Here is a 13843-nt window from a genome sequence, read left to right on the forward strand (position 1 = left end):
TTTCTGCAGCAAAATGGAGAGGAAATCTAAGTACTACAAAGCCTAAGAGGACACGGATTTAAAACAGAGACTATCTAAAGATAGGTTTAAGTCACTGTGTCCTCAATCTGTGGCACCAATTTCTGAAGATGTTTTTATACTGTGTTGTCTTTGTAATATTAACAATACTGTGCATATTTTATCACCATTTCCCTTTTGACAGAACTAGGTCTTCATAAACACATACATATCTGGAAGCAGAGTAAAAGTGTTTGAAAACAAGCATCTCAAATGTTGGACAGCATATAAAAGCTAAAACATTATCATTGTTTTTACCATTATTGGCCCTGTATTATACAAGGAGGTTACGCTGGATTTTATTTTTTATATTAGTATCACAACAGGAAGCCAAAATTATAAGACCCTTATAGTCTAAAAGCAAAGGTGCTGTTAAGTTCTGTCACAAACCACTTTTTCCACTTAGAACTGCTAGTAAAGACTCTGTAGGCTATGCGACCCTTGCTATGAGACCAAAGAGTCTTACTATTCATAATCCCACATTTTACTTCATTTAGTTCATGCACAGTCACTGATTTTTTTAAGTCACTTATTCTTTAAGAACATTATCCAGAGGAATACTTGAAGTTTTTGATATCACGTTTCTCGTATCAGGATTTTCTGCAGGTAAATTCAGGTGCTCCAACACCATCAAAGTCTACCAGAATTTTAACTCCACTGAGCACACTTTAGACCAAGTAAATCTAAAGGTAAGCTAAATTTAAACAAACAAACAAAAACAAACAAACACACACCACCACAAACACTCACCAACACCCCTCACTGGTCGTTCAGGTTGGGAATATGAGAGAGAAATTAAGTAACAAGCCACGAAATATCACTGTAAAAATAAGTATTTTTTAAATCCTCCATGGCTTAAGTGCTGTCAGGCTGCTCAGGAAGGACCAATCTCAAAAACTGGATTATGCTTGGTCAGCTCCTACAATACTAAGCAGAGTTCTTCTGTCAGGGGTGTACTACTCAAAAGGTCTTTCATCTAGCTCAAGACAGAGAACTCCATTTAGTTGAGTCCAATGTATGCAATCAGCAGGGTAGAAATAGTGCGAGCTATACTTCTAGAGCCAAGGTTGCCCAATAACTAGATCCATATTGTATAAATTGATTTCTTGCTATATATAGATGTTAAGTGATTTGATCAATACCATACCGTGCATTTTGCCCATGTATCTAGCTGGGTGTTATTCTCTGCCCACTCAGAGTATTTATATCTATGCATGTACTAGATGTGTTGCAGTACTTCAGTAAATGACTTAACACTTTAAAATGCTCTACATACAAAAGGAAATAAAATTCTCAGAAACAGCTATTAAAAACAAAGCTGTCAATATAGAGTTTTTAAAATGTGTCATGTTAGATATTTGCTTTGTAGATTATTTGCCTACATTATTAAACATCAATTAAAAAAATGTAGTGCAGTGGAATGTATTAAAACACCCAGAGAGGTGCAAAACATCTATGGGAATTGTGACTGAAATATCTTACAATTTGAGAAGAAGAAAAGAAATGAAGTAACTTATTTTTTAAAAAACTGTATGCAAATACATGCACAAAATACAAATTAGACACAGGTAAAAAAATACTGAAAAGAACATTGCTCATGCATAACACCTACTGAGATAGTTTTAAGTCGGTTTCTCATTATTTGTAAAGAAACTGTTGAGGCTCTTGCACCTAAAATTAAACTTACTATATCAGTTATGTTTCAATTCTTGGCTGCGACATTCTTTCAGCCTGCCCCTACACTGCACTCTTGTGAGCTAGTGTGGTAATGCAATAGCTGAAGATACTTGTTTCAACAGTATGCAGTTTCTTCAATACAGAGATGCGCAACGGGAAAGGAGTGATCTAGCAGTTGTATGCATGGGAGAGAACTCCTTGGCCTTAATTTGTTGGTGTTGAATGATTCAGCAAGAAAAACGGATTTAACACACCTGCAAGCATTCTGTAGATCACTGTAGGTACTGTAGATCACGACTACTAAATATTTATTTTGCAGATCAAACTGACAGAAGAGAAAGCAGTCAGACAAGCTTTTAATATCACATTATGATATTGAAAAATCATTATTCATAGAATAATCAAGAAAAAAAGTATTTTAAGTGGAAATAATCTGCTGTAACTCATTATGTAATTCCATCTCTTAGGTGTAACAGGAATCAAGATACTCAACTCCTTCATAGCAATATGTGTATCTTGGCTTTAAGCATACCTATGCTTATCCGGCCTATAGTGACTGTGGCCACACTAGCACACTTCTGAACCAAATCTGGTGAACTGTACCTATAACCTGCTGCTACTATCTGGATCATGCAGACATTTCCAATTTTATAATCAGTGTGCTTATGTTTTTAACGTAGCATCAGTAATTTTAAAATCATCTTTAGAAGCATTTAAATAATATGATATCTCTACTGCTGTGCCAGAAAATCAACAATTGAAAGCCTAGGCAAGGCCGTTCAGCTAGTTTTCAGTTATACAAATCACATGCTTATTTGCATATGTTATGTTAGTAAAAACAAGTAGTAAGGAAAAGAGGAAAGGAATTGATGGAGGATCATCTTAAATAACTAGAACTACAATAGCACTAATCCATAACTACAATGGAAACTCTAGCTGCAGTCCTTTCTGCAATGCCACTAATGGTTGCTGTGGAAATAACAATGTCATTAATCCAATACTGAAAGCAGGGAGTGTCTGGAAACTCAAAGCCCAGCCTGCAGCACCTCCAGTGTTAAATTTCTAATGTTAAAATTTATTTACAGGATTGTATTTCTCACACATAAATCATATTCTCTCAATCCTCTTTTCTGCCTCCCACCCAGCTGCACCTCCACCCACCCTTCTTCAAGGCTGTACTGTTTGTGCAAGGTAATGTTCATCGCTGCATATAGTAAAATGATTCTACCTTCTGTTACCCAACAGTGCTTCTTTTCACTCCATATCATTAATAGTTAGTCATAGAGCTATTATTCATTCTCTGAACTCCTAAAATGAGATATCACTGATAGATTTATATCCTTAGCAACCGCACATAATGTGGAGAACTGTATTTTGCTCAGCTGTATCATCACATGTTCCTATTTTTGCTTGCAAACAGACTCTTGTTGTTGAAGAATGTGTGTCAACAACAGGCTTTAACAAGATATTTCACACCAGCTAATATTTAAAACATGTCTTTATCTTCCCAGCAACGTTACTAGTTTGAGTTACTGCAGTCTTTCAGCCCAAAAGTAGATTTCTCTGCCAGCTAGTACTAAGCCAGGTACCTTGGTTCTAGTATAAAAATATACACATGCATACGTATCTATGTGTTATGTATCTATGCATATGTATCTAGCCTTTAATAATACTGCCTCTTTATATGTAAAAGCATGGCAGATATGTTAAATTGCACTAAATTTTCACTAAAACAGTGACAATTATTCCCATAAACATAAATGCTGCTTTTTATTTTAAGACTATATTTACTGTATTTTACTCAAATCTCTCTCCACATACACAGTTGGGAGTGCCCCAAATAGAAGAGGTAAGATTGTGAAATCTCTTATAGCAAATTAAATTGTTTCAACAATCACAATCAAATTTTATATTCACTAGGAAAAAAGTGCAGGATATGCAAGGACTTTAAAAAATAATGTATCTAACCTTAGATACATGTTTGCATTAGCATACTTTCATATAATAAAGGAAGAGGTGTTGGAAGACACCTTTTGTTATACTAAGAATGAACTGGGTTCAGTGAAGTCAGTTGGTCTTTCAACATAGACCCAATCTGAATAGACCCTCTATCATCTATAATTTATCCATTTCCTAAGACAGTAACAATGTTCAGAAATGAGGAAAGTCATACGGTCAGAGAACACTACAGCAGTAGGAATACTTAAAAGGTGACATGTCTGAAATTCTCCGTTCAATAAGGAAAATATGTCTACTGTTCAAATCCCGTGTCTTGTTTCGGGATGTTTTTTTTGCCAATATTAGCAGCAGACTTCTTACAACCCTAAATTCCTTTTAGATGGACCGTGCTTCAAAAGCACTTAAAGGAACCCAAAAAACCCAAACTTAATACAACTAGTATCTCAGTACCCAAGGGGAACTTTTGTACATGCCATACTACAGCAACAACTTGTTCCATGCACAGAGCTGGTATGACCTGCTTCCCTTTTCCATATATACAACCATGTTAAAAACAAACAACAACCAAAAAGATTAAAAAAAAAAACAAACAACTCAAACCACTTTAAAAATCATTTATGCAGTTACACATTACAAAATAGTACCATTTTGCTCCATTTGGCCCTCCTGTTATACTTTTGCCAGAGCCTCACTTTCCTAAACCCTTCCAAAAGACATTCAGAGCCACAGCATTTTACCGTCAAAAACGCTTTACACCCAAACCAGACAGGAAGAATGATTTGAATTTTGAATAAGGGAGGTGAAAACTACAGGGACTACTTTTGTTTCCCTCAGGCTCCAAAGACAGCCAGAAAAGCCCATTACCCGCTTTCTCCAAGGATATTATCAACTCAGACAGCACAAGGAGGTTTTTTGTTCCACTGTAAAGTCACCTGTCCCTTCTGGGGTCCAACCACATTTCTTCTTACCTTGCTAAGCAAAAATAACTATTGTTCAACAATTTTGTACTTGTCCATGTAACCTCACAGTTCCTTCAGAGGAAGGAAGGCAGAAATGGGGGAGCAGGTAAGGCAGTGTTTCTAGAGGAGCAGAGGGTAAAGTCAGGCTTCTGAAGGGATAGCAATAAGAGCAATATGGGACTAAAAGGTGTGGGGAAGTATTTAATGCTTAAACCAGAGCATGTCTGTATGTACTTTCTTTTTTAACAAAGAAGTTCAAATGACAGAGGGGCACAAATTAAATAAATACAGCTGTTGTGTTACATGCTACCCCTACTTCTATCAAACAGATGTTCTCAGGTAAATTATGCACCTTGTATGCCAAGCTCTTCAGAAAGGTGCCGCTTTAATATCTCACTTAGAGAAAGTATGGTTTTGGTCTTGAGAGGGAGATGATACTTTTTAATACCTTCATCTGAATTTGTCTGTTGAACATAGATATCTGTATATATATATCATGCATACATTCACACAGTTGCACACACACAGTTATCAACATTTCCTTTTCTTCCTCCCATTGAAAATGCTATGAGTGTTAAATAAGTCTCTCTCTTGTCAGTTATCTGTACTGAAAATAGAAAAAGATTGTTTTTATAAACAAATACTTTATTGTTATAATTGTCTAAGATTATCCTTTCCTTTAGTTAGTTGCTATTGCCAGTGGAGATGATTCTCAGTCTTTCCCCAGTGACGCTGTATTTGTCACTATTCTGGGCATTAATCCAAGTCCAAAGATAGGAATGAAAATTATAGGCTCTTCCTACATAGCTTTCCTTTTTAGCAACTTCATGCAGGCTCCACATTAGCAACTTCTAACTTCTCTCAGATTTATTTCTACATAAGTCACTCTCCAAATGGATCAAAAGTGAAACAAATTCAGCTCATTGCTATAAGGGAATTTATTCTTTAACTTCTTACTGAAAATACACTTCTTTTTTTCAAATACAAATAAAGCTAGCAGTTTTTTGTGGTTGTTTTCTTGTAGCATTTTCTATAGCACCTATCACATGAATACCTGAGGAAATATATTAATGGAATTTTCTTCACAATAGTTCTATAGAATGGAAAATTTCATTATCCTCATTTTAGCAGAAGGGAACTCATGCACAGAGGAAGTGTACTGCATATTCAACATCATAAGAGAAGATTATGCTGAAATCAGGAATACCTTTCTGAAAATACAATCTTTCTCATTCCTAATTTTTTCAATATTTCAGAAAATATTTCTATATATTCTTACTGCTGTTCCATGATGATAATTAAATCGAATGCTGAATGCAATTTTTTTATTTTATCTTATTCATGATTCTACCTTAATGAGTAAGGGCCCCAGTCATGGGTCAGGATTCATTCTGCCAAAATGTTAAAAAACTAACGAGTTGGAAATGCTAAAAGTACTAACTAACTGAAAAAATAGATAACAAAATTTAATTGACTCTTAGACTGAATTAATTGACAGCAAGTCTATTTTGAAGCAGGAGACAGAACTAAGGTGTCACTGATACCATCTGTCATTTATGCTTTGACACAGAAGAGAGACTTGTAAGGCACATCCATATCCTACTGCTAATGAAAAATCTCTATATTCAATTATATGGAGCCCCTACATAGCAGTAGGAGTGTACTCGGCTAAACATTGTTCTCTATGTGTTTACCAAATCCCTTGGATCACATCACATAGATACTTTAAAACAGACTTACTGTTTCACTGAACTTTAAATGGATATATTGACAACACAACATTGGGTCTCTCTCCTCTTGAGACCCTTCTTCTTTCTTCACTTCTCTTTATTTATAATAATGAAAAGAGAAGGAAACCATATTTGCATGTAGCTCTTTAACCTCACTCTAAAATAAAATCAAGAACTGTTGCCAGTTCTTGATTCTCGGCTGCCTTTCACAATGAAATGTATTCATTTAGGGTTAAAATCAGCAATCAGATATGATTACAAATTGAATGGTGATTGGGAAGCACTTAATCACCTAACTAAGATAAAGCCTTACAAGTGGCAAATCAGAAAATACTTCTGAAAGAAAAATCTGAGAGGCTGCAAACACAATCAAAAGAAACTAAATGGCAGGGAAGTCATTAGCAAAACTGCATTTGACAAGCCCATTTGCCTCCTACTTATTTCTGTCCTACCATTTTAAAATCATCACTTCCCAAAGTCCATTCCTAGTTTTCTCCCTCTTTCCTCCTTCCCCTTGCTAGCCCTTCTGGCAAAACAAAAGCTACCTATTCTTCTACTCCTTCTCAGAACACATCAGTCTTTTACTTACTAATCCCCTCCAAACCTGGTTTGCTTTAGAACCTACTTCAGGATTTCATACACACAAACAATTCTGTCAAATATACCAGTAACAAAAACACACAAGAAGCATAACAAAATAATCCATTACATCCTACAGGTGTATGTAATTGGTTAGCTCTAATTCATACAATACCATAGAGCATTTAGGAGTTACACCACTGACTTCACTTTGTCCAAGTTTTCATCATTAATATTCTATCCATAAATGAGATTTTAAAATAACAGACAAACAAGAACTTATGGGGGGTTCACAGTTTCCAAAAGCATAGCAAAAATGTTCAGTCACTTGGTCCATCGTAAATAAACTATAATCTGTTTATTGCCTGTAACATTTTACACTGTATGTATCTTAAATACTTACATAGCCTGATTCAAACACCAACTTTCTTCATCAGATTTGCAGCATCTTATCTCCTCACCCTCTGCATAGAAACAAAGAGAAACATGAGTTTGAAAATGATCAAGACTCATAAATAGACAAACATCTGTAAGGAATGCCAAGTTAGTAAGATGGTTATGAACAAGCCAAGAGACAGAAGGAGTTCGACTCATCTCTGACACAATTATCACTTACTGTACTTAATTTTTGTCATGTTTTTATAATATGACACTCTCTTTTGAGAAAAAGAATTGGAACAGTATCACTTGATTTTATTTTTATTTTCCATCCCTGACAAATCTTTTCAAGCATGTCAAAATGCCGACATTGGATTCTGAGTTCAGGCACTGTTTTCACCATTTGTTTTCAATTGTCATTGTGTTTGTAGAAAACTTTCCCACTAGAGCCTGTATAAGCAGTAACTGAAGTGAGTGAGAACCCTGACACTGATTTCAGTGCTTACCACATACCACCTACATTAAGCTACATAGGTCCACAGCTCTTAGCCCTTTGCACTACACAACCAAAAGAAATCAAATATTGCCCCCTAGTGCCTGCAGGACAAAGCATGTCGTTTATGAACAGCTGACTTTTAACATTATGTCTTAAAAATACAGAGTCTTTTCATGGGAATTTGCCGCGGAAGCATGGAGGATTGCAATAACGCATAATTCCAAGGCCCATCAATAAGCTGTGCTCCTTAACCCTTGCTGGGCGAGTTCATCACAACAAAGCTCAGAAATGAGTTGCGTGTGTATACACCTGAGTAAGAACCACTCAGTTCTTCAAAGAGGAATTAAACACATCATTAGCAAAGAATTTCAGGAAAAAATTAATATTGTGTGTTAGGGGTATGCGTTAGGGGTATGCGTTAGGGGTATGCATATCAAAATATGAGGAAAAAGGGTCTTTTTATACTCATATATATATAGTATTCTTAACTAGAAGAATACTCAGTAAATAGATCTTAGTTTTCCAAACAAGCCCATTGCTTATCACATAAAAGGCAGCATTCTTTAAGCTACTATAGGTGTACATTCAGTTCACCATCTACCTCAGAAAACACAGAAGAGATATTCCCTAAAAAGCAAGGAAATCATGCCATTGATCAGTATTCATTCTGAAGACATTCAAGGATTAAAACACAAAACAGGGCCAAAACAGCAAGCGCTAATAACAGAAATTAATACAGTAACACCAATTTGAATCCTTTGAAAACAAAAGCACCTAAGTAGTAATCAAAGCAACCTGTTTTATTGCTGTATAGGATCTGTTAAGGCACTGGAGAAATACTATAGTAAAAGCTTTACAATTCTACATGGCTTCACGTCATCAGTGAATCACAAACATCCAGCATAATACCAGCACTTGCAGTATCATCAGCTTCTGCTACAGTTCAGAAAGAGAATTGAAGCAATTAAGCTAACCAACTGGTAACCACAATGCCATTACTCTCAGCACAAATCAAAACTATGCATGTAGCAAAGAAATTTAGCACACTACACAAAAACACCCTTTATACTTAAATACATGCCTGCCAAACATGTCTCTGTGCCCTTACCTTTCTTTTTGTGAACACTGAATGCCTTCAGGCTGGCTGCTGGCTAGCATGTTATCAGCCACTTGCACCTGACTCCTGCCTCCAGCTTTCCTACTTGTCTTTATTATGTCTATATTCTTTCATCTAAAATAATACTATAGTATTATGTTTTTATGTCTATAATCCTGTAGTCAGAAGAGAAATGTAAATAAAAAGCCTGAAGATCCCACAGTTCAGCTCCTCATGACAACACCCATTTCTCTGTTATTGCACATTCAGTAAGTAACCTATGGTATACGCTGTACATTATCATTCCTTTAAAACATTATCAGGACAGCAATCTCTACCATCTAGGAAAAAAAAAAATCTGACATTAAGGACTTACAGTACAACAGAGATTGTTATAATATAAAACTAAGATCCAGCATAAGAGGAAAAAGACAGTAGATACTAACAGACGAAGTCTCTAATGAAGAAACAGGGTAAGCCATCCTACTTAATAACCCAAGGCTGTAGCCAAATACCATTGTCTCCATTTAGTCAACACTGAAGGGGCAGAAAGGGACACAACTGAGTAAGCTGATTTTATTATGGTTACAGCTTCAGGCAGCTACCTAAATCCGTTCTTATATGTCTTCACGAATTAAAATTGCTTTAATATTTTTTCCTGACAACTAGTCAACTTTCCCCACCAGATACCAGCATAAAAATTTATCTGCTGACTATGAGGCATATTGAGATAGTTTGTTTATATTTTTTGGTAGACCTGTCTGAAAAAAATGAAAATAATCTTACCTTGGCTTTTGAGACCAAAACCATTGCAGAAGAAACTATAAAAGTCTTCTCAAAAACATTCCTTTTCTACAAAACTAGCTGGTTTGTGGAAACCAATGCCTGTTACCATTTACTTCCAGCTCCAGACAAAACTGATAATCTTTGTATGAAACAGCAAAGTAAAATGGGAGGAAAAAATTCTAAACTGATTGACAGTTTGCCTCACCAGTTTGTCGTTGCAGAAACAACTCATCAATCACAGAACTCTTCCAAATGGTTCCCAACTTCATCCCAATTTATCAAGACCTCAGGGATCCAGACAGATTGTTTCTCTTTTATGCCTTGCTCACTGCTACCCAACTATACCGTTTGTTCTTCCACATTCATTCCTGGCACCAGACTCAGTGAACGCTGGCACACTTACTCTGGGGGACAGTAGGAGAGGGGAAGACTTTTTTCATACTCTGTCTTCCCCCAGATATTTTCTGCATTCCTGTAAGCAAAATGTGATAGACTTTAGGCATTTGATGAAAAGTTCTGTTTGTGAAAATTTCACAATCAGTTCATAGTTCAAAGTACCCTTCTTTAGGCTGTTTTTTTCCCCACTAGCAGATTTTATATTAAGTTCTATATTAAAACCAGAGAAATATCAAACTTTCCTATAACTCAACAGCCTTACTAAATAAAGTTTGCAAACTTCTTCATACTGTTAAATCACTGCCCTCAATGCCCTCCTTCATATGCTCAGTATCATACTATAGCGGTATGGAAAGGAAGTTTCTTGGAGACCAGGCAATATCTTTAATCTTTCTCAAAATTTACAGATATCTATGTAGCCAACACTCAGATGGAGGGAATTAGCAGGTGCAACAATCTCTAAGAAAGATTTACACCTATGTTAATAACATAACTTTGATAACCATACTACATTGTATCTTTACATAGGCAACAAGTTTGAGACACATGGAAAACAATTTCACTACTATTGTTACGATTTGTAAGGAAGTCTGCTCTGTTCAGACTGAGGATAAAAAATTTTTTTCAAGTGATGAAGGGCAACATTTGGCCTGCTTTCTCCTACCTTATCAAATCTGGTCAGGCAGCACAAAAGGAGATATCCAGACCTGCTACGGCATCACTTCAAGCAAATCTCAATTTTTATAACCTCCTCCACACTCAAATTCTAACTCATTCCCAGATAAATAATCAAGCAGACATAACTGGCTTCTTCAGCTTCTTTTTTTTTCTCCCAAGTAGTTGGTCCAGCAGGTGATACTACCTTCAGTCCTAAACCCTTAGGACAGTAAGCACAAGCACAGTTAGCTGCACTCACATGCTGTTCACTTAGTCATCTGAATATGAAGCAACCATTTATTCTCTTACTTGCTTTATCAATTTTAGTAAATAATCAACAGTAGAGCTACTGGGAGTCAAAAGTACCAGAACAGATCCCGTGAATTAATGAGTTGGAGAGAAATCACAAGTTTACATTTCAAACTTGCCATAAGAAAAAAACATATGTAAAGCTTCAAATTATCTTATTTAGCTGGGTTTCTGTGAGATTTAAATTAAATAAATAGTGTATTATTCATCACAACCAACTAGTAAGGCAGATTCAGTTGCTGTTCAAGATTTTTTCCCTCCAAATGCTTCTTTTGACCACAACTGTGCAGGACATGTTATACAGGAAGCAGAAAAATTTTGCTATCACAAAAGACTGAATACCCAGGATCCACATTAAGAACCACCAACAAAAGGCTGCCAACACTGCCTACACAAGATTTATCACCTATACGTTTAAAGACTCTATGTTTCTCCAAAACAGATTGATTATGGTAGCTACAACTCATAGGAGAGGAAAAGGTGTAATGGCAGCTTCCAGCTCAGTTGTTTAGCATTTATCCAATAACTTCACAAAGATTGTGGGTTCTTATGAAGGCCAGGTTATAACTTTCAGAGTGTAAACATTTTCCTCAAACCATAATTCCTTTAAATAGTTTCTCTAATGCTCTAAATACTCCTCATGGAGACCAGGTGCTTGGTGTTTATTAATCTCATCCACTAAGCAACACAAGCAGACTGCTTACAGCTGTAACATTAGGAGGTTGCATGCCCCTGTAGCCTTGACCATTCTTGCAGGGGTGCCTGATTAAGCTTTTGAGATTGCTTCCCTCCAAATGCTTCTTTTGATGACAACTGCGCAGGACATGTTGTATATGCATCTTGCTCAGACACATCACAAACGCATGTTTCTCAACAAAATCTTTTTTTTAAAGTGGTCATAATCACTTCTACTGGCAGACTAGTAGGTATCTTACAGCTAAATAAATTTATTGTTGAAAACAGTAGTTATTTTTTAGTATGTTTGCCTCATGGACAAAGACACTATTAAAAAGTAAAAGGTTACTGGCCTTTTCAGGAAGGACTGATGAGTCTGACATTAAAATGTCATGTGATTATAATAATAACCCCCTACAAAAAAACAAAATACTCTTTTTTTTCTGTTATATTAATTCATTTAAAGAAAGAGATAAAAGGAAATGAAATCTCTCTTTTATGTCAATTCACATCACATGGCTTTTCTTTTTCTAGGCCGGCTTTGTGGCTAATCTTTCTTTCATCTTTTATCTCACATGTTTTCAGATGATCTAGACCACATCCTTGGAGTATGCTAGGAGCATACAGTAGAGTTTTCTCTGTTTTTTTAATGCCTTGTTTGCTTTACTATATTTAATGCTGTTGAAAGATGTCAGTGGTTTTATTGGCATTTAGAAATTTAGTTCTCAAGCAGTAACACTAGCAAAGCAAAAGCTCTAACAGTGCAGGCTTCTCCACAAAGCTCGGCCAACACAGCTCAGTGCCATCTCATCCTACTATTTATTACAGTTTCTACTACCTTGCCCAGTGGAGATGTCAGGCGTATTGGTATGCAGTTACCTGGATTATTCATGGAGTACTTTTAGGCAGTCATATTTATGTCACATTCACCATCTTCCAATACCACATAGTACCACTGATATTAAGCAAAAACTCAGCACTCCTCTTTCCCCAGCTACAAATTAATTTAGGATTCCAAGATGAATACATCTGATCATCCCAAATCATTATTGCTTATCTTTTCCATTCACTCTATTGATAATACAGTTTAAGGCATATTCTCTGTCTAGTCCTCCGTATGGGAAGAGTTGTGCTGTTTAACTCCTCACAAGATACTCTCCAGTGAACAAAAAAAATCCTCCTTACTTTATCTGGTTTTATCACGATTGCTCTTCCCACCCAGCCTTGATTCTCTGTGGATCTTCAGGATTCTCTTGCAAGATTTATTCTCACAAATATTAAAGTTACTAATATCAATTCCTTTTTGCTGGTTGTTGCTCTAACTCATTTTAGCCTGCCTTAATGTGTTTCCACATTTCACAAAGATTTATGAACCTTTCTGTTTCCTTTTTTGGACACAACTTCCTTTGTGTCCTTCTTTTTGGAAGATGCCTACTTTTTTGATAATTGCCCTACCCCTGTAGTTCAACTGTGTTGACATCCTTCAGAGCTTAGCCCTCCACTGCAGCCACAGGAGTAAACAATTGTACAAGCTGTCCTGCAGCAAACTCCCAAAGAACATAATGCAAACACTTGACTATGGACTTTCAGCGCACCCTGTAATTTTAATTCACAATCTCATTGCTAAGATTAAAACCAGCATTAAGCTTTTCATACAATAACCACATCCCAAAGCACAGCAAGGAGCACAGAACAATCCAAATGATCACAGACTACTCTCACAGTAAAAGAAAAAGACCCTCTACACAATCTTTTGGGAAGTGCTAATTCCTTTCCCTAATTCACTGCTGGAATACTGAATTAAAGCTTTTAAGTTTACAAACACTGCTCGGAATTGTGCCAGTGTGACTGATACAAGTAAAATTCTGGGACTCTTAAATAAGTAGGTGTCACATTCAGGCACCATCCCCCTCACATATTAAGAACTGCATAGTGGGAGCTTGACTTAATTTGTGTCAAATAAATGCCTGAAGAATGTATCTGATTAATAACAAGGACATGCAGGAGAAAGCATTTGCACAAAACAGAAATTATTTTCAGTGGTAACAAATGCATACTCCAAACTGGAATTAAAACAAAATCGCATAAC

This window comes from Larus michahellis, chromosome 7, assembly GCF_964199755.1.
Source record: "Larus michahellis chromosome 7, bLarMic1.1, whole genome shotgun sequence".
In the NCBI taxonomy this organism is placed as follows: Eukaryota; Metazoa; Chordata; class Aves; order Charadriiformes; family Laridae; genus Larus; species Larus michahellis.